The following is a 25,074-nucleotide window of genomic DNA, read 5'->3' as shown; positions in this document are numbered from 1 at the left end:
GATTGAGTGAATGTCGATAAAAAAAATACTCACCAAGAAATGAAAGGAAATTTTTAAGAAAAAATAAATGACTTTAATATGTTCATTAGAGTGAAAAAAAAAAGAATATAGGGTTAATTTTGCTTTTCCAAGGGGCTTCAGAGGTCAAATCTCGGGATTGGTTTATATGGGGGCTATATATAATAATGGACCGATATGGACCAATTTTTGCGTGGTTGTTAGAGACCATATACTAACACCATGTACCAAATTCCAACCGGATCGGATGAATTTTGCTTCTCTTAGAGGATCCGCAAGCCAAATCTGAGCGTCGGTTTATATGGGGGCTATACGTAAAAGTTGTCCGATATTTCCCATTTGCAATACCATCAGACCTACATAAATAACAATTACTTGTGCCAAGTTTCAAGTCGATAGCTTGTTTCGTTCGGAAGTTAGCGTGATTTCAACAGACGGACGGACGGTCATGCGTACACGCTCACAAAAAATCGCTTCTGTAACATATACTCCCAAACATATTTTGCTTCAAGCATATATATTTTTGGGTATTGCCCAAACATTTATATGTTTGATCTCTTCCAATATATAATATGTTTGAAAGCATATTGATCTAAACAATATATGTTTGGGTAGTCTAAGTTCCAAACATTTTGTATTTTGCATCCAAATTCAATAATGTTGTCTTCCAAAAAACAATATATTATTATGTGAACATATAATATGTTTGGAAGCATTTTGCACCCAAAAATATTATATGCTTAAAAAAAAATTCTCCCAAACAATATTGTGCTCAAAATTTTATTTATTTATTTATATATTTACAATCATAATGAATTATGAAAATAAACAGGTAATATAGGTGCTAACAACATAGGTTTTCGACCTGAATGCTCAAAATTTTGTTTTTGCCCAATTGTATATTCCCCGACATCTTTCTCACTTCCACGAGATTTTTTAGTTCTTAGCACCTTTTTCTGTAATACAAACATTGTAGAAGAAACTATTCAATTTTATGATTTTTTTTTATTTTAATTTTACCTTTTGTCGGACGGGGATTCGAACAGCGGACCACACAGTTTGTAAGGAGCAAAGAAGTAGCTGATCAATTGCCCAAGGAAAAATAAAATGTTAATTTTGTAATAACAAGCAACAACCACCAACTTAATTCAATATCGCTCCCTGTTAAATAGCGCTCCAAGCTACTAAACACATATATGTTTATAGGCTATTTCTAAATTAATATATGTTTGCATCCAAGCATATTATATTTACAAACATTTTATGTCCCAAACATAATATGTTCTAACATATTAACATATATGTCCCAAACATGTTATGCTAGTTTATGAACATTATATGCTTGCACTCAAAAATATTGTGTTTAAAAAATTGTGTTCCAAACATATAATGTTTATAGCCAAACATATGAAAAACAGTATTTTTCAACCGTGTAGATCGACTCAGAATTTCACCACGACCCAGAATATATATACTTTATGAAGTCTTAGAGCAATATTTCGATGTGTTACAAACGGAATGACAAAGTTAATATGTCCCACATCCTATGGTGCAGGGTATAAAAACAAAACAAAAAAAAATTTTGACAAAATTTTCTATAGAAATAAAATTTTGACACAATTTTCTATAAAAATAAAATTTTGACAAAATTTTGTATCGAAATAAAATTGTAACAAAATTTTCTATAATAATAAAATTTTGACAAATTTTTCTATAGAAATAAAATTTTGACAAAATTTTCCAAAAAAAAAAATTTGACAAAAATTTCTATAGAAATGAAATTTTGACAAAATTTTCTGTAGAAATAAAATTTTGACAAAATTTTTTATAGAAATAAAATTTTGACACAATTTTCTATAAAAATAAATTTTTGATAAAATTTTGTATCGAAATAAAATTTTGACAAAATTTTCTATAGAAATAAAATCTTGAAAAAAATTTCTATAGAAATAAAATTTTGAAAAAATTTTCTATAGAAATAAAATTTTGTCAAAATTTTCTATAGAAATAAAATTTTGACAAAATTTTCTATAGAAATAAAATTTTGACAAAATTTTCTATAGAAATAAAATTTTGACACAATTTTCTATAAAAATAAAATTTTGAAAAAAATTTTGTATCGAAATAAAATTTTGACAAAATTTTCTATAGAAATAAAACTTTGGCACAATTTTCTATAAAAATAAAATTTTGACAACATTTTCAATAGAAATAAAACTTTGACACAATTTTCTATAGAAATAACGTTTTGAAATAAAAATTTGACACAACTTTCTATAATAATAAAATTTTGACAAATTTTTCTATAGAAATAAAATGTTGACAAAATTTTCTATAGAAATAAAATTTTTACAAAATTTTCTATAGAAATAAAATTTTGACAAAATTTTCTATAGAAATAAAATTTTGACAAAATTTTCTACAGAAATAAAATTTTTACAAAATTTTCTATAGAAATAAAATTTTGATAAAATTTTCTATAGAAATAAAATCTTGACACAATTTTCTATAAAAATAAAATTTTGACAAAATTGTGTATCGAAATAAAATGTTGACAAAATTTTCTATAATAATAAAATTTTGACAAATTTTTCTATAGATATAAAATATTGACAAAATTTTCTATAGAAATAAAATTTTAACAAGATTTTCTAGAGAAATAAAACTTTAACAAAATTTTCTATAGAAATAAAATTTTTACAAAATGTTTTATAGAAATAAAATTTTGACAAAATTTTCTATAGAAATAAAATGTTGACAAAATTTTCTATAGAAATAAAATTTTGACAAAATTTTCCATAGGAATAAAATTTTGACAAAATTTTCTATAGAAATAAAATCTTGACACAATTTTCTATAAAAATAAAATTTTGACAAAATTGTGTAACGAAATAAAATGTTGACAAAATTTTCTATAGAAATAAAATTTTGACAAAATTTTCTATAGAAATAAAATTTTGACAAAATTTTCTATAGAAATAAAATTTTGACAAAATTTTCTATAGAAATAAAATTTTGACAAAATTTTCTATAGAAATAAAATTATGATACAATTTTCTATAAAAATAAAATTTTGACAAAATTTTCTATAAAAATACAATGTTGACAAGATTTTCTATCGAAATAAAATTTTGACAAAATTTTTTAAAGAAATAAAATTTTTATACAATTTTCTATAAAAATAAAATTTAGACAAAATTTACTATAAAAATAAAATTTTGACAAATTTTTCTATAGAAATAAAATTTTGACAGAAGTACTAAATACATAAATTTAATCATAAACTCCAAAATGGGATACGTTTTAATTTGGTAGATTCGTGGTTATTTGGTTTTTGGCACGAGAGGCAACCATGGCTGAATCTGAATTTCCTTAAAAAAAAAACCGTCGATGTAGAGATATAGATTTTCAGGTGGATTTGAGAAAACATACGGGTGCTGCGTTTTGTGTGGCGTGATTGGGATCAGGATTGTAAAAAGCAACCCTCGTAGTACCTCAAATGGGTTCGACTTATTATTCGAATCCGTTTGAGGTACTACGAGAGCTGAAATTCTATTCCAAGTTTTTAAAGACTTTAAGCCTTTGCTTGTTTTTTGATATACTTGATTAGAACAATTTATGTATTCATGTGGCATAGAAATGAGATTAAAAAAAAAATCACATGCAGGTAAAAATTAATAAAGAAAAACTTGTTACATTATAACTAATTCATTTATCACTTTTTTCTGTGTGTGTGTGCATGTGCTACATTGAAGCTAGACAAAGAAGTCTATGTGACAATATCACACATCCGCTAAAGAAAAATGAAGAACAAAAGAAAAAAATTGAAACTACTTGCATCAATTTTCTTCAGGGGCAACATAACTCTTTAGACATTGAGTCAAGCCATCAAAATGAAATGAATGCAATCTTCCTATATTCAGTATTTTCCTTTAGAAAAAAGCTGATTGATGCTAGAAGCTATTCTATCAAACTACCTGCACAGTTGGCAAGTGTACATATGAATGTGTGGAGATGGATATGTCTGACTAAAATACCACTTTTTCTTTTACCATTTTTTTTTGTTTTGTTTTTGCCAACTACCATTTCAAGTCGTAATCTCGCACTAGACCCACTCCAACTCGTTGCGATTGTACATAGAAGTGCGTAAGAATACTTCCATAGATTTTCACAATCAGATTGAAAGTATCGAAAGATGTAGGAATCATAACAAATTCTTTAATGCCTTAGAGTTAAAAGGGGGCGTTTATTGATTTTGGATGATGGAAAATAATAGGAAATTGCCTTAGACTAGAACTTGAGTAAATGTCAAGTTAGGATATTTTAAATAAAACAATTTAACAATTACAAGGACGATAGCTTTTCCAGACCAATTTTTGCGTGGTTGTTAGACACCATATACTAACACCATGTACCAAATTTCAGCCGGATCGGTAGAAATTTGCTCTTCTTAGAGGCTTCCCAAGTCAAATCTGGGGATCGGTTTATATGGGGGCTATATATAAGTATGGATCGATGTGGACCAATTTTTGTATGGTTGTTAGGGATCATATTCTAACACCATGTACCAAATTTCAGCCGGACCGGATGAAATTTGCTTCTCTTAGAGGCTCCGCAAGTCAAATCTGGGGATCGGTTTATATGGGGGCTATATATAGTTATGGACCGATGTGGACCAATTTTTGCATGGTTGTTGGAGACTATGTTCTAACACCACGTACCAAATTTCAGCCGGATCGGATGAAATTTGCTTCTCTTAGAGGCTCCGCAAGCCAAATCGTGGGATCGGTTTATATGGGGGCTATATATAATTATGGACCGATGTGGACCAATTTTTGTATGGTTATTGCAGATCATATGCTGACACCATGTACCAAATTTCAGCCGTATCGGATGAAATTTTCTTCTCGTAGAGGCTCCGCCAGCCATATCGGGGGATCGGTTTATATGGAGGCTATATATAATTATGCACCGATGTGGACCAATTTATGCATGGTCATTAGAGAACAAATACCAACACCATGTACCAAATTTCAGCCAGATGGGATGAAATTTGCTTCTCTTAGAGGCTCCGCAAGCCATATCGGGGGATCGGTTTATATGGGGGCTATATATAATTATGGACCGATGTGTACCAATTTGTGCATGGTTGTTAGACATCATATACTTACACCATGTACCAAATTTCAACCGCATCGGATGAACTTTGCTTCTCTTAGATGCTCCGCAAGCCAAATCGGGGGATCGGTTTATATAAAGGCTATATAGAATTATGCACCGATGTGGACCAATTTTTGTATGGTTGTTAGAGATTATATGCTGACACCATGTACCAAATTTCAGCCGGATCGGATAAAATTTGCTTCTCTTAGAGGCTCCGCAAGCCAAATCTGGGGATCGGTTTATATGGGGGCTATATATAAGTATGGATCGATATGGACCAATTTTTGTATGGTTTTTAGAGACCAAATACTTACACCATGTACCAAATTTCAGCCGGATCGGATGAAATTTGCTTCTCTTAGAGGCTCCGCAAGACAAATCTGGTGATCGGTTTATATGGGGGCTATATATAATTATTGACCGATGTGGACTAATTTTTGCATGGTTGTTGGAGACCACATTCTAACACCTTGCACCAAATTTCAGCCGGATCGGATGAAATTTGCTTCTCTTAGAGGCTCCGCAAGTCAAATCTGGGGATCGGTTTATATGGGGGCTATATATAATTATGGACCGATGTGGACCAATTTTTATATGGTTGTTAGCGATCATATGCTGACACCAAGAACCAAATTTCAGCCGGATCGGATGAATTTTGCTTCTCGAAAAGGCTCCGCAAGCTAAATCTGGACGTCGGTTTATATGGGGGCTATATAATTATGGTCCGATATGGTCCATTTGCAATACCATCCGACCTACATCAATAACAACTACTTGTGCCAAGTTTCACGTCGATAGCTTGTTTCGTTCGGAAGTTAGCGTGATTTCAACAGACGGACGGACATGCTTTGATCGACTCAGAATTTCACCACGACTTTATGGGATCTTAGAGCAATATTTCGATGTGTTACAAACGGAATGACAAAGTTAATATACCCCCCATCCTATGGTGAAGGGTATAAAAAAATCGGATTTAATTTAATTTTGTTCGAATGGGCTATGTTTGCAACGAATTATGGCCTTCATACGGCCGAAAAAACCATAACATACTACACAAAAGTGGCTCTGCGGTATGTTGGCCCATACCCGGCGAAGCACCGTCTTAAGATGATCGACGTATTGTAAACTTTACTCTCCAATATGTCCGGACCAATTTTCCTACCACTGAGCCGTAGATTATGATAAAATCCAGTGTTAATTTTGCTGATCATTTATGATCTTCTTTAGGGTTTTTGCCACTTTTTGGACACTTTGCCTTACTGGCAGTATGTCGGTATCGCGCTATGATATGAGAAAGCAAGATTTATTCACATTTAAATGCTGGAGGGCTCTAACGAAAGCCACTTGGGTATTTTCCCACCCTATTTATATAAAGCAGTAACACTGTCATGCTTAAATCGCATAATGGATAAATTTAATTCTGAATGCAATAGATCAAAAAGCGTTTGTAAGCTATTAAACAATAAAATGGACTGTCAGTGGAATAAATTAGTCAGCTGGTTTAGAAATGAGACCAACCTGTAGTTGGTGGCAATACATATCAACCCCCTGTATATCAACAAATAGATGAACGGATGCCCGGACATTAAGGTCAGATCGATTCAGGAGATAATTCAGAGTTTGGATTGCCGTCGTCATATAATCCTAGTTTTCGATAGAACATCAAAATGTTTTTCAGCCGTGGACTATACCCTCGCAGTAATGCTAATAAAATTTCTGAGTGTGTCAAATCTTTCCTAAGTGATTTCATCGTAATATAAAGCACCATCCGGACTCGGCTATTAAAAATACCTCCTTTGTATCGCCTAGTTCCTTGCTATTGAAAAGAGAAAGTATTGCAAAGAGAACAGTTCACCACCTGGCATACATAGATGAACCTAAAATAACTGTTTACCTCTGACCACTGGGTTTTTAGGGTATAAAATGTTGCGTATTTTTCTCTGAATCTCTATTGAAATCGTTAAATCAAAATCTATGGATACTCCTATTCACAAAATCCTCAAAATTGAAAAGCATTTTAAGTCCCTGTTGTTATTGTGTACTTGAAGTTTCAAAAGTATGTACAACTTTTCATAGTTGATTTTATAAAAAGAAATTAAAAATTCCGTATATTTAGTTTAACAGTAAAAGTACTCAGAAGTGGCTAACCACGGTCGCCTATATTTTCTCTATTTTAGGAAATTGTCTACTTATGAGAGATGCATTTTAATGTGATATGTCATATTATAGTCTCACATAAATTTCTTATTTTGAGAGATATTTACTTTTCGGAGAGGCTTAATTACAAGATGTACCAGTATTAGTGAGTTGGGAATCTAAACTAAAATATAAATAGTTATTGGTATGATTCCATCGATGTTAATTAACATCGATGGGCTATAACTAAAATTGTAACATATGCTACATGGGAAAGTATATGTGAGAATGAGAAAATGAGAAATAGAGTATTGGTAGAGTATGAGAGACTAAGAGAGAATGAATGATCAAATTTACAGTTAACATATTGAAATGCATTTGGCAATATAATATGCGTATCTCTATGTCTCTTTAGAGAATTATATTAAATTTATTTTAAACTATTCCTTTTTTATTCTTCACAGCAAAAACACCCTTTAGGTATACATAATAGATATTCTTAGAATTCTTTTTTCTCAATCCTGTAAATACACACTCTTTGCAAGTGTAGTTCAACAATGCTCTCAGCAGCGAGTAATGCAAACTAAAAAAACAGCTCAAAAAATGCAGAGTGAAAGAAAAGTAAACTTTGTGAAAAAAAACTACCAAGAATTGCTAGAAGCCAAAGAAAGAGACCTAGTTGAGTTGAGTAGTGCTAGTACGTAGTAGTTCTCACCAAATAGGGTTTTGGAGTTTTGTTACGAGGATCTATTTCTTTTCTTCGTTTAGTTATTCAATTGTGATTGTTAAAATATTTGCAATTGTTTTACAAAAAAAAAAAAAAAAACATGCATCAGCTGCACTAACGTCATGCGACAATTGCCAAGGTAAAACGAGAAATCCTAAGAAAATAACTGAAATCGAATTTAAACCAACAGAAAAAAACAGACAAAGTTCTTTCTATATTGAATTGAAAAAATGACGCTCTTTTGGCCCTGTCGCATGCATTTATGATTAGAAGCAACAAGAATGCACAAGTGGGGTCTCTTAATATATAACCACCTAGGCACAGTGGGGGCTTTGCACTCAAGCAAATAAACTTTTTTTTTTTTTTTAATAAGGCCCACATGTATATATGTACATGAACAGAAAAGGGTGTCTTCAATATGTTTTGAAATTAAATTTTGACAAATATAGAAAAAAACAAGTAAGGAAAGTCTAAAGTCGGGCGGGGCCGACTATATTATACCCTGCACCACTTTGTAGATCTAAATTTTCGATAGCATATCACATCCGTCAAATGTGTTGGGGCTATATATAAGGTTTGTCCCAAATACATACATTTACGTATCACTCGATCTGGACAGAATTTGATAGACTTCTACAAAATTTATAGACTCAAAATTTAAGTCTGCTAATGCACTAGGATGGAACACAATGTTAGTAAAAAACCAGTAAGGAAAGTCTAAAGTCGGGCGGGGCCGACTATATTATACCCTGCACCACTTTGTAGATCTAAATTTTCGATACCATATCACATCCGTCAAATGTGTTTGGGGCTATATATAAAGGTTTGTCCCAAATACATACATTTAAATATCACTCGATCTGGAAGAATTTGATAGACTTCTACAAAATCTATAGACTCAAAATTTAAGTCGGCTAATGCACTAGGGTGGAACACAATGTTAGTAAAAAAATATGGGAAACATTTAAATCTGAAGCAATTTTAAGGAAACTTTGCAAAAGTTTATTTATGATTTATCGCTCGATATATATGTATTAGAAGTTTAGGAAAATTAGAGTCATTTTTACAACTTTGCGACTAAGCAGTGGCGATTTTACAAGGAAATTGTTGGTATTTTGACCATTTTTGTCGAAATCAGAAAAACATATATATGGGAGCTATATCTAAATCTGAACCGATTTCAACCAAATTTGGCACGCATAGCAACAATGCTAATTATACTCTCTGTGCAAAATTTCAACTAAATCGGAGTTAAAAATTGGCCTCTGTGGTCATATGAGTGTAAATCGGGCGAAAGCTATATATGGGAGATATATCTAAATCTGAACCGATTTCAACCAAATTTGGCACGCATAGCTACAATGCTAATTCTACTCCCTGTGCAAAATTTCAACTAAATCGGAGCAAAAGATTGGCCTCTGTGGTCATATGAGTGTAAATCGGGCGAAAGCTATATATGGGAGATATATCCAAATCTGAACCGATTTCAACCAAATTTGGCACGCATAGTTTCAATGCTAATTCTACTCCCTGTGCAAAATTTCAACTAAATCGGAGTTAAAAATTGGCCTCTGTGGTCATATGAGTGTAAATCGGGCGAAAGCTATATATGGGAGATATATCCAAATCTGAACCGATGTCAACCAAATTTGGCACGCATAGTTACAATGCTAAATCTACTCCCTGTGCAAAATTTCAACCAAATCGGAGTTAAAAATTGGCCTCTTTGGGCAAATGAGTGTAAATCGGGCAAAAGCTATATATGAGAGCTATATCTAAATCTGAACCGATTTGGCTGGTATTTTGCAAGTTTTTCGAGACCCATAAAATATTCGGATGTACGGAATTTGAGGAAGATCGGTTGATATACACGTCAATTATGACCAGATCGGCGAAAAATATATATGGCAGCTATATCTAAATCTGAACCGATTTTTTCCAAAATCAATAGGGATCGTCTTTGAGCCGAAACAGAACCCTATACCAAATTTTAGGACAATCGGACTAAAACTGCGAGCTGTACTTTGCACACAAAAATACATCAACAGACAGACAGACAGACAGACAGACAGACGGACAGACAGACGGACAGACAGACGGACAGACAGACAGACGGACATCGCTAAATCGACTCAGAATTTAATTCTAAGCCGATCCGTATACTAAAAGGTTGGTCTATGATTACTCCTTCTTGGCGTTACATACAAATGCACAAACTTATTATACCCTGTACCACAGTAGTGGTGAAGGGTATAAATATGGGAAACATTTAAATCTGAAGCAATTTTAAGGAAACTTCAAAAAAATGTATTTATGATTTATCGCTCGATATTTAAAGTTTAGGAAAATTAGAGTCATTTCTACAACTTTTCGACTAAGCAGTGGCGATTTTACAAGGAAAATGTTGGTATTTTGACCATTTTTGTCGAAATCAGAAAAACATATATATGGGAGCTATATCTAAATCTGAACCGATTTCAACCAAATTTTGCACGCATAGCTACAAAGCTAATTCTACTCCCTGTGCAACATTTCAACTAAATCGGAGCAAAAAATTGGCCTCTGTGGTCATATGAGTGTAAATCGGCCGTAAGCTATATATGGGAGCTATATCTAAATCTGAACCGATTTCAACCAAACTTGACACGCATAGCAACAATGCTAATTCTACTCCCTGTGCAAAATTTCAACTAAATCGGAGCAAAAAATTGGTCACTGTGGTCCTATGAGTGTAAATCGGGCGAAAGCTATATATGGGAGCTATATCTAAATCTGAACCGATTTCAACCAAATTTGGCACGCATAGCTACAATGCTAATTCTACTCCCTGTGCAAAATTTCAACCAAATTGGGGTAAAACTCTGGCTTCTGGGACCGTATTAGTCCATATCGGGCGAAAGATATATATGGGAGCTATATCTAAATCTGAACCGATTTCGATAAAATTTGGCACACTTGACTATAGTACTAATTGTTCTTCTTGTACAAAATTTTAAGCAAATTAGGGTAAAACTCTGGCTTCTGGGGCCATATAAGTCCATATCGGGCGAAATATATATATGGGAGCTATATCTAAATCTGAACCGATTTCTTCCAAAATCAATAGGGATCTATTCTGAGCCAAAACACATACTTGTGCCAAATTTTAAGTCGATTGGACTACAACTGCGACCTAGACTTTGATTACAAAAATGTGTTCACGGACAGACGGACAGACGGACATCGCTATATCGACTCAGGAGCCCACCCTGAGCATTTTTGCCAAAGACACCATGTGTCTATCTCGTCTCCTTCTGGGTGTTGCAAACATATGCACTAACTTATAATACCCTGTTCCACAGTGTGGAGCAGGGTATAAAAATTTGACAAAATTTTCTACAGAATTAAAATATATTTATTTGACAAAATTGTCAATATTTTGACAAAATTGTCAATAGAAATAAAATTTTGACAAAATTTTCAATAGAAATAAAATTTTAACAAAATTTTCTGTAGAAATAAAATTTTCACAAACTTTTCTATAGAAATAAAATTTTGATAAAATATTTTATAAAAATAAAATTTTCACAAAATTATCGATAGAAATAAAATTTTGACAAAATTTTCGATAGAAATAACAATTTGAGAACATTTTCTACAGAAATAAAATTTTAACAAAATTTTCTATAGAAATACAATTTTGACAAAATTTTCTATTGAAATAAAATTTTGACAAAATTGTCTATAAAAATAAAATTTTGACAATTTTTTATAGAACTAAAATTTTGACAAAATTTTCTACAGAAATAAAATTTTGACAAAATTTTCTACAGAAATAAAATTTTCTACAGACATAAAATTATGACAAAATTTTCTATAAAAATAAAATTTTAACAAAATTTTCTGTAGAAATAAAATTTTGACAAAGTTTTCTATAGGAATAAAATTTTGACACAATTTTCTATAGAAATAAAATTTTGACAAAATTATCTATAGAAATAAAATTTTGACAAAATTTTCTATAGAAATAAAATTTTGACTAAATTTTCTATAAAAAAAATTAACAAAATTTTCTGTAGAAATAAAATTTAGACAAAATTTTCTATAGAAATAAAATTTTGACATAATTTTCTATAGAAATAAAATTTTGACAAAGTTTTCTATAGAAAAAAAAATTTGGTAAAATATTTTATAGAAATAAAATTTTCACAAAATTTTCTATAGAACTAAAATTTTGACAAAATTTTCTATAGAAATAAAATTTTGACATTTTTTTTTATATTTTATAGAAATAAAATGTTCACAAACTTTTCTATAGAAATAAAATTTTAACAAAATTTTCTGTAGAAACAAAATTTTGACAAAATTTTCTATAGAAAAAAAATTTGGCTACATTTTCTATAGAAATAAAATTTTGACATAATTTTCTATGGAAATAAAATTTTGACAAAATTTTCTATAGAAATATAATTTTGATAAAATATTTTATAGAAGTAAAATGTTCACAAAATTTTCTATAGAACTAAATTTTCGACAAAATTTTCTATAGAATAAAATTTTGACAAAATTTTTTTATATTTAATAGAAATAAAATTTTCACAAACTTTTCTATAGAAATAAAATTTTGACAAAATTTTCTATAGAAATATAATTTTGATAAAATATTTTATAGAAGTAAAATTTTCACAAAATTTTCTATAGAACTAAAATTTTGACAATATTTTCTATAGAAATAAAATTTTGACAAAAATTTTTTCTATTTAATAGAAACAAAATTTTCACAAACTTTTCTATAGAAATAAAATTTTGACATAATTTTCTATAGAAATAAAATTTTGTCATAATTTTCTATAGAAATAAAATTTTGGCTAAATTTTCTATAGAAATAAAATTTTGAGAAAATTTTTTTATATTTTATAGAAATAAAAATTTCACAAACTTTTCTACAGAAATAAAATTTTGATAAACTATTTTATAGCAACAAAATTTTCTTAAAATTTTCTACTGAACTAAAATTTCGACAAAATTTTCTATAGAAATAAAATTTTGAGAACATTTTTTTATATTTTATAGAAATCAAAATTTCACAAACTTTTCTACAGAAATATAATTTTCTACAGAAATAAAATTTTGATAAACTATTTTATAGAAATAAAATTTTCATAACATTTTCTATTGAACTATAATTTCGACAAAATTTTCTATAGAAATAAATTGTTGACCAAATTTTTGATAGAAATAAAATTTTGAGAAAATTTTGTTATATTTTATAGAAATAAAAATTTCACAAACTTTTCTATAGAAATAAAATTTTCTACAGAAATAAAATTTTGACAAAATTTTCTATAGAAATAACATTTTGACAAAATTTTCTAAAGAAATAAAATTTTCTATAGAAATAAAATTTTGACAAAATTTTCTATAGAAATATAATTTTGATAAAATATTTTGTAGAAATAAAATTTTCACAAAATTTTCTATAGAACTAAAATTTTGACAAAATTTTCTATTGAAATAAAATTTTGACAAAAATTTTTTATATTTTATAGAAATACAATTTTCACAAGCTTTTCTATAGAAATAAAATTTTGACATAATTTTCTATAGAAATAAAATTTTGTCATAATTTTCTGTAGAAATAAAATTATGACATAATTTTCTATAGAAATAAAATTTTGACATAATTTTCTATAGACATAAAATTTTGACACTATTTTCTACAGAAATAAAATTTTGACATAATTTTCTATAGAAATAAAATTTTGACAAAATTTTCTATAGAAATAAAATTTTGACAAAATTTTCTATAGAAATAAAATTTTGATAAAATATTTTATAGAAAAAAAAAATTCACAAAATTTTCTATTGAACTAAAATTTTGACAAAATTTTCTATAGAAATAAAATTTTGACAATTTTTTTTTATATTTTATAGAAATAAAATGTTCACAAACTTTTCTATAGAAATAAGATTTTAACAAAATTTTCTGTAGAAATAAAATTTTGACAAAATTTTCTATAGAAAAAAAATTTGACTATATTTTCTATAGAAATAAAATTTCTATAGAAATAAAATTTTGACATAATTTTCTATAGAAATAAAATTCTGACAAAATTTTCTATAGAAATACAATTTTGATAAAATATTTTATAGAAATAAAATTTTCGATAGAAATAAAATTTTGACAAAATTTTCTGCAGAATTAAAATGTTGACAAAATTTTCTATAGATAAAAAAATATTGACAAAATTTTTGTATATAAATACAATTTTGACAAAATTTTCTATAAAAATAAAATTTTGACAAAATTTGCTATAGAAATACAATTTTGATAAAATTTTCTACAGAAATAAAATTTTGATAAAACATTTTATAGAAATAAAAATTTGATCAAATATTTTATAGAAATAAAAGTTTGATCAAATATTTTATAGAAATAAAATTTTCGTGTTTTGTTTTTATTGTTTGTAATTCAATCATATTTGTTGTTTTGATCTCAGCTTTAAAATCATTTTGTTGACTAAACTACAAGAGTGGCGTAACCAACAGAGGAAAAGAATATTTGTCAAGTTTATTTGGGCAAAGCCCTATAGACTGCAAGATGGTTGGATGGACGCACGTTTCGGAATTATCACATTCTTCATCAGCATCCTCTACTTGCAGCAAAACTATCAATAAATTATCAGAATAAATTCAGGCAGTTCTCTAAACCCAAAGAGAACCACACTTGGACCCTCCGAAAAAAGGTATATGATAGCCGGCGTATGCCGAAATATATTCATGCAAACATATCTCTTTTCCTTTGCCACCATCGGAATTACAACATTCCTCATCATGATGAGGAATGTGGTAATTCCGAAACCTGCGTCCATTCAACCATCTTGCAGAGCTTAGTCCAAATAAATTTGACAAACATTATTTTCTTCTGTTGGTTAAGCTACTCTTGTAGTTTAGTCAACACAATGATTTTAAAGCTGATATCAAAACAACAAATATGTAAAAGAATTTTCACAAAATATTCTATAGAAATAAAATTTTGTATAGAAATAACATTTTCATAAAATAGTTTTACTGCAAGTGGAGGATGCTGATGAGGAATGTGGTAATTCCGAAACAGCTGTACATCCAACCATCTTGCAGTCTAAAGGGCTTTGCCCAAATAAATTTGGCAGGGATTTGGAGACAAAAACAACAATTTTCTATAGAAATAAAATTGTGACAAAGTTCCTAAAAAATTAAATTTTGACAAAGTTTCTATAGAAATAAAATGTTGACAAAATTTTCTACAAAAATAAATATTTGATTTTGGAATTGAGTCTCTGGTTATGCTTCGTTCTTCCATTGTAAATGTTTTTTTAGAGATTTGTTTCATATGTCTTCCAATGTCTTTTAGAATTGCTGGCATACTTAAAAAAATTCATTTTTATTTAAACGAACATTTCCTCGTTTTATCCAATTTTAGAGTATATTCCTCTTTGTGTTCTCCCTTCTCCATCATTTCGTTTCGTTTTTTCATCATTCTACAGTATGAATTTTGTTGGAGTTTTTTTTTATTTTCTTAGAATTTTTTGTTAAACATGCCATTTTAAATATGCCAATATGAAAACTATTTTTCTTTCCTGCTATGTGGTAGTTTCTGTTTTTTCTATTTTTTTTTTCTTTTCACTTTTTTTCTCTCTGAAAACCCCATGGACAATTCTATATTGTTAGAAAAAAAAAGTTATTTACCAAGGCAAGCGAAAGAAAGGAAACTTGTTGCAAATCATAATCATACTCTTAGTTGTTTGTGTTCTTTTATCATTTTTTAAAGATATTTTATTTCATATACTACACATCCGTAATTTGTTCATTGCTTTGTGCATTTGTCCATTGGCATAGAGGAAATTGTTGGTCAGTGTTTAAATAGATAGAAAAGTAACTATTTCTAACAATGTGTTATACGAGTAGATTAATATTACACAGAAAAGTACAATAAACTGTTTTATACACTAAACCAGTAAGGAAAGTCTAAAGTCGGGCGGGGCCGACTATATTATACCCTGCACCACTTTGTAGATCTAAATTTTCGATACCATATCACATCCGTCAAATGTGTTTGGGGCTATATATAAAGGTTTGTCCCAAATACATACATTTAAATATCACTCGATCTGGAAGAATTTGATAGACTTCTACAAAATCTATAGACTCAAAATTTAAGTCGGCTAATGCACTAGGGTGGAACACAATGTTAGTAAAAAAATATGGGAAACATTTAAATCTGAAGCAATTTTAAGGAAACTTTGCAAAAGTTTATTTATGATTTATCGCTCGATATATATGTATTAGAAGTTTAGGAAAATTAGAGTCATTTTTACAACTTTGCGACTAAGCAGTGGCGATTTTACAAGGAAATTGTTGGTATTTTGACCATTTTTGTCGAAATCAGAAAAACATATATATGGGAGCTATATCTAAATCTGAACCGATTTCAACCAAATTTGGCACGCATAGCAACAATGCTAATTATACTCTCTGTGCAAAATTTCAACTAAATCGGAGTTAAAAATTGGCCTCTGTGGTCATATGAGTGTAAATCGGGCGAAAGCTATATATGGGAGATATATCTAAATCTGAACCGATTTCAACCAAATTTGGCACGCATAGCTACAATGCTAATTCTACTCCCTGTGCAAAATTTCAACTAAATCGGAGCAAAAGATTGGCCTCTGTGGTCATATGAGTGTAAATCGGGCGAAAGCTATATATGGGAGATATATCCAAATCTGAACCGATTTCAACCAAATTTGGCACGCATAGTTTCAATGCTAATTCTACTCCCTGTGCAAAATTTCAACTAAATCGGAGTTAAAAATTGGCCTCTGTGGTCATATGAGTGTAAATCGGGCGAAAGCTATATATGGGAGATATATCCAAATCTGAACCGATGTCAACCAAATTTGGCACGCATAGTTACAATGCTAAATCTACTCCCTGTGCAAAATTTCAACCAAATCGGAGTTAAAAATTGGCCTCTTTGGGCAAATGAGTGTAAATCGGGCAAAAGCTATATATGAGAGCTATATCTAAATCTGAACCGATTTGGCTGGTATTTTGCAAGTTTTTCGAGACCCATAAAATATTCGGATGTACGGAATTTGAGGAAGATCGGTTGATATACACGTCAATTATGACCAGATCGGCGAAAAATATATATGGCAGCTATATCTAAATCTGAACCGATTTTTTCCAAAATCAATAGGGATCGTCTTTGAGCCGAAACAGAACCCTATACCAAATTTTAGGACAATCGGACTAAAACTGCGAGCTGTACTTTGCACACAAAAATACATCAACAGACAGACAGACAGACAGACAGACAGACGGACAGACAGACGGACAGACAGACGGACAGACAGACAGACGGACATCGCTAAATCGACTCAGAATTTAATTCTAAGCCGATCCGTATACTAAAAGGTTGGTCTATGATTACTCCTTCTTGGCGTTACATACAAATGCACAAACTTATTATACCCTGTACCACAGTAGTGGTGAAGGGTATAAAAAAAGTGAACTATTTTATAGGAAGAATGAACTACCATGCACGAAAATTGAACTACATTTTACACCACATATTGAGATTCCCACAAAGCGTTGTTAAAACCAGGAAATTTTAATGCCCTGTTGTACTTTTTAACTGCAGTTCACGAAATTACATCATCTCATAGAAGAAACAAGTATATTCGGCCAGGCCGAATATTATGTACCCTCCACCATGGATTACGTAGAAACTTCTACTAACGACTGTCACCCACAATCGAATTACTTGCCTTGCGGTAACACTTGCCGATGGCAAGGTATCTTAAAACTTCCTAACACCGTAATATATACAACATAGTCCATACGGGGTATATATTAAACAAAAAACAAGTAAGGAAAGTCTAAAGTCGGGCGGGGCCGACTATATTATACCCTGCAGCACTTTGTAGATCTAAATTTTCGATACCATATCACATCCGTCAAATGTGTTGGGGGCTATATATAAAGGTTTGTCCCAAATACATACATTTAAATATCACTCGATTTGGACAGAATTTGATAGACTTTTACAAAATCTATAGAATCAAAATTTAAGTTGGCTAATGCACTAGGGTGGAACACAATGTTAGTAAAAAACCAGTAAGGAAAGTCTAAAGTCGGGCGGGGCCGACTATATTATACCCTGCACCACTTTGTAGATCTAAATTTTCGATACCATATCACATCCGTCAAATGTGTTTGGGGCTATATATAAAGGTTTGTCCCAAATACATACATTTAAATATCACTCGATCTGGAAGAATTTGATAGACTTCTACAAAATCTATAGACTCAAAATTTAAGTCGGCTAATGCACTAGGGTGGAACACAATGTTAGTAAAAAAATATGGGAAACATTTAAATCTGAAGCAATTTTAAGGAAACTTTGCAAAAGTTTATTTATGATTTATCGCTCGATATATATGTATTAGAAGTTTAGGAAAATTAGAGTCATTTTTACAACTTTGCGACTAAGCAGTGGCGATTTTACAAGGAAATTGTTGGTATTTTGACCATTTTTGTCGAAATCAGAAAAACATATATATGGGAGCTATATCTAAATCTGAACCGATTTCAACCAAATTTGGCACGCATAGCAACAATGCTAATTATACTCTCTGTGCAAAATTTCAACTAAATCGGAGTTAAAAATTGGCCTCTGTGGTCATATGAGTGTAAATCGGGCGAAAGCTATATATGGGAGATATATCTAAATCTGAACCGATTTCAACCAAATTTGGCACGCATAGCTACAATGCTAATTCTACTCCCTGTGCAAAATTTCAACTAAATCGGAGCAAAAGATTGGCCTCTGTGGTCATATGAGTGTAAATCGGGCGAAAGCTATATATGGGAGATATATCCAAATCTGAACCGATTTCAACCAAATTTGGCACGCATAGTTTCAATGCTAATTCTACTCCCTGTGCAAAATTTCAACTAAATCGGAGTTAAAAATTGGCCTCTGTGGTCATATGAGTGTAAATCGGGCGAAAGCTATATATGGGAGATATATCCAAATCTGAACCGATGTCAACCAAATTTGGCACGCATAGTTACAATGCTAAATCTACTCCCTGTGCAAAATTTCAACCAAATCGGAGTTAAAAATTGGCCTCTTTGGGCAAATGAGTGTAAATCGGGCAAAAGCTATATATGAGAGCTATATCTAAATCTGAACCGATTTGGCTGGTATTTTGCAAGTTTTTCGAGACCCATAAAATATTCGGATGTACGGAATTTGAGGAAGATCGGTTGATATACACGTCAATTATGACCAGATCGGCGAAAAATATATATGGCAGCTATATCTAAATCTGAACCGATTTTTTCCAAAATCAATAGGGATCGTCTTTGAGCCGAAACAGAACCCTATACCAAATTTTAGGACAATCGGACTAAAACTGCGAGCTGTACTTTGCACACAAAAATACATCAACAGACAGACAGACAGACAGACAGACAGACGGACAGACAGACGGACAGACAGACGGACAGACAGACAGACGGACATCGCTAAATCGACTCAGAATTTAATTCTAAGCCGATCCGTATACTAAAAGGTTGGTCTATGATTACTCCTTCTTGGCGTTACATACAAATGCACAAACTTATTATACCCTGTACCACAGTAGTGGTGAAGGGTATAAATATGGGAAACATTTAAATCTGGAGCAATTTTAAGAAAACTTCGCAAAAGTTTATTTATGATTTATCGCTCGATATATATGCATCAGAAGTTTAGGAAAAGTAGAGTCATTTTTACAACTTTTCGACTAAGCAGTGGCGATTTTACAAGGAAAATGTTGATATTTTGACCATTTTTGTCGAAATCAGAAAAACATATATATGGGAGCTATATCTAAATCTGAACCGATTTCAACCAAATTTGGCACGCATAGCAACAATGCTAATTCTACTCCCTGTGCAAAATTTCAACTAAATCGGAGCAAAAAATTAGCCTCTGTGGTCATTTGAGTGTAAATCGGGCGAAAACTATATATGGGCGCTATATATAAATCTGAACCGATTTCATTCAAATTTGGCACGCATAGCTACAATGCTAAATCTACTCCCTGTGCAAAATTACAACCAAATTGGGCCAAAACTCTGCCTATTAGAACCATATTAGTCCATATCGGGCGAAAGATATATATGGGAGCTATATCTAAATCTGAACCGATTTCAATCAAATTTTGCATACTTAACTGCACTACTAATTGTACTCCTAGTGCAACATTTCAAACAAATTGGGCCAAAACTCTGGCTTCTAGGACCATATTAGTCCATATCGGGCGAAATATATATATGGGAGCTATACCTAAATCTGAACCGATTTCAATCAAATTTTGCACACTTGACTATACGCCTAAGTGTTATGTTTGTACGAAATTTCAAGCAAATCGGTATAAAACTCTGGCTGCTGGGTCCATATTAGTGCATATCGAGCGAAAGATATATATGGGAGCTATATCTAAATCTGAACCGATTTTTTCCAAAATCAATAGGGTTCTATTCTGACCCAAATTAGGAACATGTGCCAAATTTGAAGGCGATTGGACTTAAACTGCGACCTAGACTTTGATCACAAAAATGTGTTCACAGACAGACGGACGGACGGACAGACGGACATGGTTATATCGACTCAGGAACCCACCCTGAGCATTATTGCCAAAGACACCATGTGTCTATCTCGTCTCCTTCTGGGTGTTACAAACATATGCACTAACTTATTATACCCTGTACTACAGTAATGGTGAAGGGTATAAATATGGGAAACATTTAAATCTGAAGCAATTTTAGGGAAACTTCGCAAAAGTTTATTTATGATTTATGGCTCGATATATATGTATTAGAAGTTTAGGAAAATTAGAGTCATTTTTAGAACTTTTGGACTAAGCAGTGGCGATTTTACAAGGAAAATGTTGGTATTTTGACCATTTTTGTCGAAATCAGAAAAACATATATATGGGAGCTATATCTAAATCTGAACCGATTTCAACCAAATTTGGCACACATAGCAACAATGCTAATTCTACTCTCTGTGCAAAATTTCAACTAAATCTGAGTTAAAAATTGGCCTCTGTGGTCATATGAGTGTAAATCGGGCGAAAGCTATATATGGGAGCTATATCTAAATCTGAACCGATTTCAACCAAATTTGGCACACATAGCAACAATGCTAATTCTACTCTCTGTGCAAAATTTCAACTAAATCGGAGGTAAAAATTGGCCTCAGTGGTCATATTAGTGTAAATCGGGCGAAAGCTATATATGGGAGATATATCCAAATCTGAACCGATTTCAACCAAATTTGGCACGTATAGTTACTATGCTAATTCTACTCCCTATGCAAAATTTCAACTAAATCGGAGCAAACAATTGGCCTCTGTGGGCAAATGAGTGTAAATCGGACGAAAGCTATATATGGGAGCTATATCTAAATCTGAACCGATTTGGCTGATATTTTGCAAGTTTTTCGAGACCCCTAAAATATTCGGATGTACGGAGTTTGAGGAAGATCGGTTGATATACATGCCAATTATGACCAGATCGGTGAAAAATATATATAGCAGCTATATCTAAATCTGAACCGATTTTTCCAACAGGGATCGTCTTTGAGCCGAAACAGGACCCTATACCAAATTTTAGGACAATCGGACTAAAACTGCGAGCTGTACTTTGCACACAAAAATACATCAACAGACAGACAGACGTACAGACAGACAGACAGACAGACATCGCTTAATCAACTCAGAATTTAATTCTAAACCGATCGGTATACTAAACGATGGGTCGCAGACTTTTACTTCTTGGCGTTACATACAAATGCACAAACTTATTATACCCTGTACCACAGTAGTGGTGAAAGGTATAGAAAGCCGATTAAATACGTATATAATTCAGTTTGACAACATTTTCTATAGAAATAAAATTTTGACAAAATTTTCTATAGAAATAAAATTTTGACAAAATTGGACCAATTTTTGTGTGATTGACGATCAGCTATATATAACTATAAACCGATATGGACCAATTGTTGCATGGCTGTTAGCGGCCATATACTAGTGCTATGTACCAAATTTCAACCGAATGGGATGAATTTTGCTCCTCCAAGAGGTTCAGGAGGTCAAATCTGGGGATCGATTTAATTGAGGGCTATATATATAATAATGGACCGATATGGACCAATTGATGCGTGGTTGTTAGAGACCATATACTAACTCCACGTACCAAATTTCAACCGGATCGGATGAATTTTGCTCCTCCAAGAGGCTCCGGAGTTCAAATCTGGGGATCGGTTTATATGGGGGCTATATATAATTATGGACCGATATCGACCAATTTTTGCATGGTTGTTATAAACCCTTTACTTACACCACGTACCAAATTTCAACCGGATCGGATAAATTTTGCTCCTCCACGAGGCTCCGGAGGTCAAATCTGGGGATCGGTTTATATGGGGGCTATATATAACTATGAACCGATATGGACCAATTTTTGCATGGTTGTTAAAGATCATATACTAACACCACGTTGCAAATTTCATCCGGATCGGATGAATTTTGCTCCACCAAGAGGCTCCGGAGGTCAAATCTGGGGATCGGTTTATATGGGGGCTATATATAATTGTGGACCGATGTGGACCAATTTTTGCATGGTTGTTAGAGACCATATACTAACACCACGTTGCAAATTTCAGCCGCATCGGATGAAATTTGCTTCTCTTAGAGGATCCGCAAGCCAAATATGGGGGGTCGGTTTAAATGGGGGCTACGTATAATTATGGACCGATATGGACCATTTTTTGCATGTTTATTAGAGACCATATACTAACACCATGTAGCAAATTTCAGCTAAATCGGATGAAATATGCTTCTCTTAGAGTTATCGCAAGCCAAATTTGGGGGTCCGTTTATATGGGGGCTATACGTAAATATGAACCGATATGGCCCAGTTGCAATACCATCCGACCTACATCAATAACAACTACTTGTGCCAAGTTTCAAGTCGATAGCTTGTTTCGTTCGGAAGTTAGCGTGATTTCAAAAGACGGACGGACGGACATGCTCAGATCGACTCAGAAGTTCACCACGACCCAGAATATATGGGGTCTTAGAGCAATATTTCGATGTGTTACAAACGGAATAACAAAGTTAATATACCCCCCATCCTATGGTGGAGGGTATAAAAATTAACTAAAAGTAAAGAAAAGAAAACATTGGCGCCAAATCATGACCATTTTGTATGGTGACCATGTAACATGTTTGTTACTAAAATTTTATTTTCTCGTCAAATATAATCTGCTTGCCGAAATCAGATACATGATTTCCGAGAAAATAACATGGTTGCGAAAACCATGTTACATGGTCACCACCCAAAAATAACATTTTGCTCTTAAAACATGTTTGAGGTGATCATATTCCTACTCTGGGTGCGAACTTAAAAAATTTCATTGGACTGTGGAAAATTTCTGGAAAAAATAATAAAATTAACTACAAACAAATAATTTTTTGCAGCAAAGGTAAGTTAAATTTAGCGTTAGTTTAACTACGGCGTTTTTTTTTCAGTGTATTTTCGTTTTTTTTTTTAAATATATTTTAAGCTTCTATCAATTGCAAATCTGTATACGTTCAATCATTCCGTTTGTAACACATGAAAATATTGGTCTCAGACCCCATAAAGAATTGTGGGTCGCGGTGAAATTCTGCGCCTATCTAGCGATGACCGTCCGTCCGTCCGTCTATTGAAATCATTCTAAATTTCGAACGACTTGACACTTGGCACAAGGAGCTATTATTGATGTAGGTCGATGTAGATATGTTAGATAAAAAATCGGTTCCGGAAGTCAAATTTGGTGATCGATTGATGTGGGGACATATATATGTTTGTTATGGACCGATATGGACCAATTTTGGCACGATTGTTGTTGGAGGGCACATACTAATATCGCATACTACATTTCAACCAAGGGGTTCCAGAAATAAATACGCATTGTTAAATATTGACAAAATATTTAGACATTTTAGGCCGAATCTTATGTACCATCCACACAGATAAAAATAAGTTTGAGAAACAATTACTTTTGTTGGAAAACCAATAACAAAATTTGTTAATTTTCCTGCATCAAACTAATTTGTACTTTTAATAACCATTATTACAAAAAAGTTGTTAGCATTCGTTACCATCAGAAGGCAACAAATAATTTGTGTTCTCAATAACATAATTTGTAGTCCAGGGTCGAGCAAGCATTTTGACAACTTTTTGCCCAGTGTTATATATTCTAGTTAATGAGAATTGTAATAACTCTAATCGCGATATTAATATGGTTTTATTAATTATCTCATACAACAAACTCATTTAAGAAACTACCAAAATGAAAAATATAAAATTTTCACAGACATTTATAAATGCTTTTTTGTATTCTCTGATGCTTGCTAGGTCCATATGGTCCATAATTATATATAGCCCCATATAAATTGATCCCCAAATTTGACCTCATCCGATTCGGTTAAAATTTGATACGTGGTTCAGTTCTTTTGCCTCCAATAACACAAGGGAACAATTGATCTGTTGATCAAGAACTGAATGTTGTTTTTAAGCTAATTTGGGACGCTGAATCCAAATCTGCACTTGGTTTTTTTCTATCAGCTCGCTTTTTTATGCTGCTAATCCACTCCAAACATTTTTAGTTAGAAATTTTAGGAAAGTACTCTGCTTCAAGCGATTTTTTGCCGAACATCTGCTTTGGTTTCGGCTACGGTTAAAAACTCCACTTCGGTCAAACTCTGGTGTGTATATCGAGTGGGACTTTTTCCATTCTTTTTAAAAATCTTGGGAACAAAAATAATTGATAAAATTTAATTTCTTCTGCATAGAATTCCCAACTAGCTGTAGCATGCCTTCATGGCCATGTCCAATAGCTCATATTGGGGCATTTTTGTGTATTTTTCGATCATGAATATTTTTAGGCGAATTTGTATCCATGC

The 25,074-nt window shown here is 31.8% G+C and overlaps 1 protein-coding gene across 1 annotated transcript in view; it reads right to left on the bottom strand.

The window, feature by feature from the left end:
- Nucleotides 1-25,074, bottom strand: part of LOC142235947 (uncharacterized) — an 874,494-nt gene that overhangs the window by 767,064 nt on the left and 82,356 nt on the right. The window lies entirely within an intron of this gene.

This window comes from Haematobia irritans, chromosome 4, assembly GCF_050003625.1.
Source record: "Haematobia irritans isolate KBUSLIRL chromosome 4, ASM5000362v1, whole genome shotgun sequence".
Classification (NCBI taxonomy): Eukaryota; Metazoa; Arthropoda; class Insecta; order Diptera; family Muscidae; genus Haematobia; species Haematobia irritans.
This window is presented reverse-complemented; position numbering and strand designations above follow the sequence as displayed.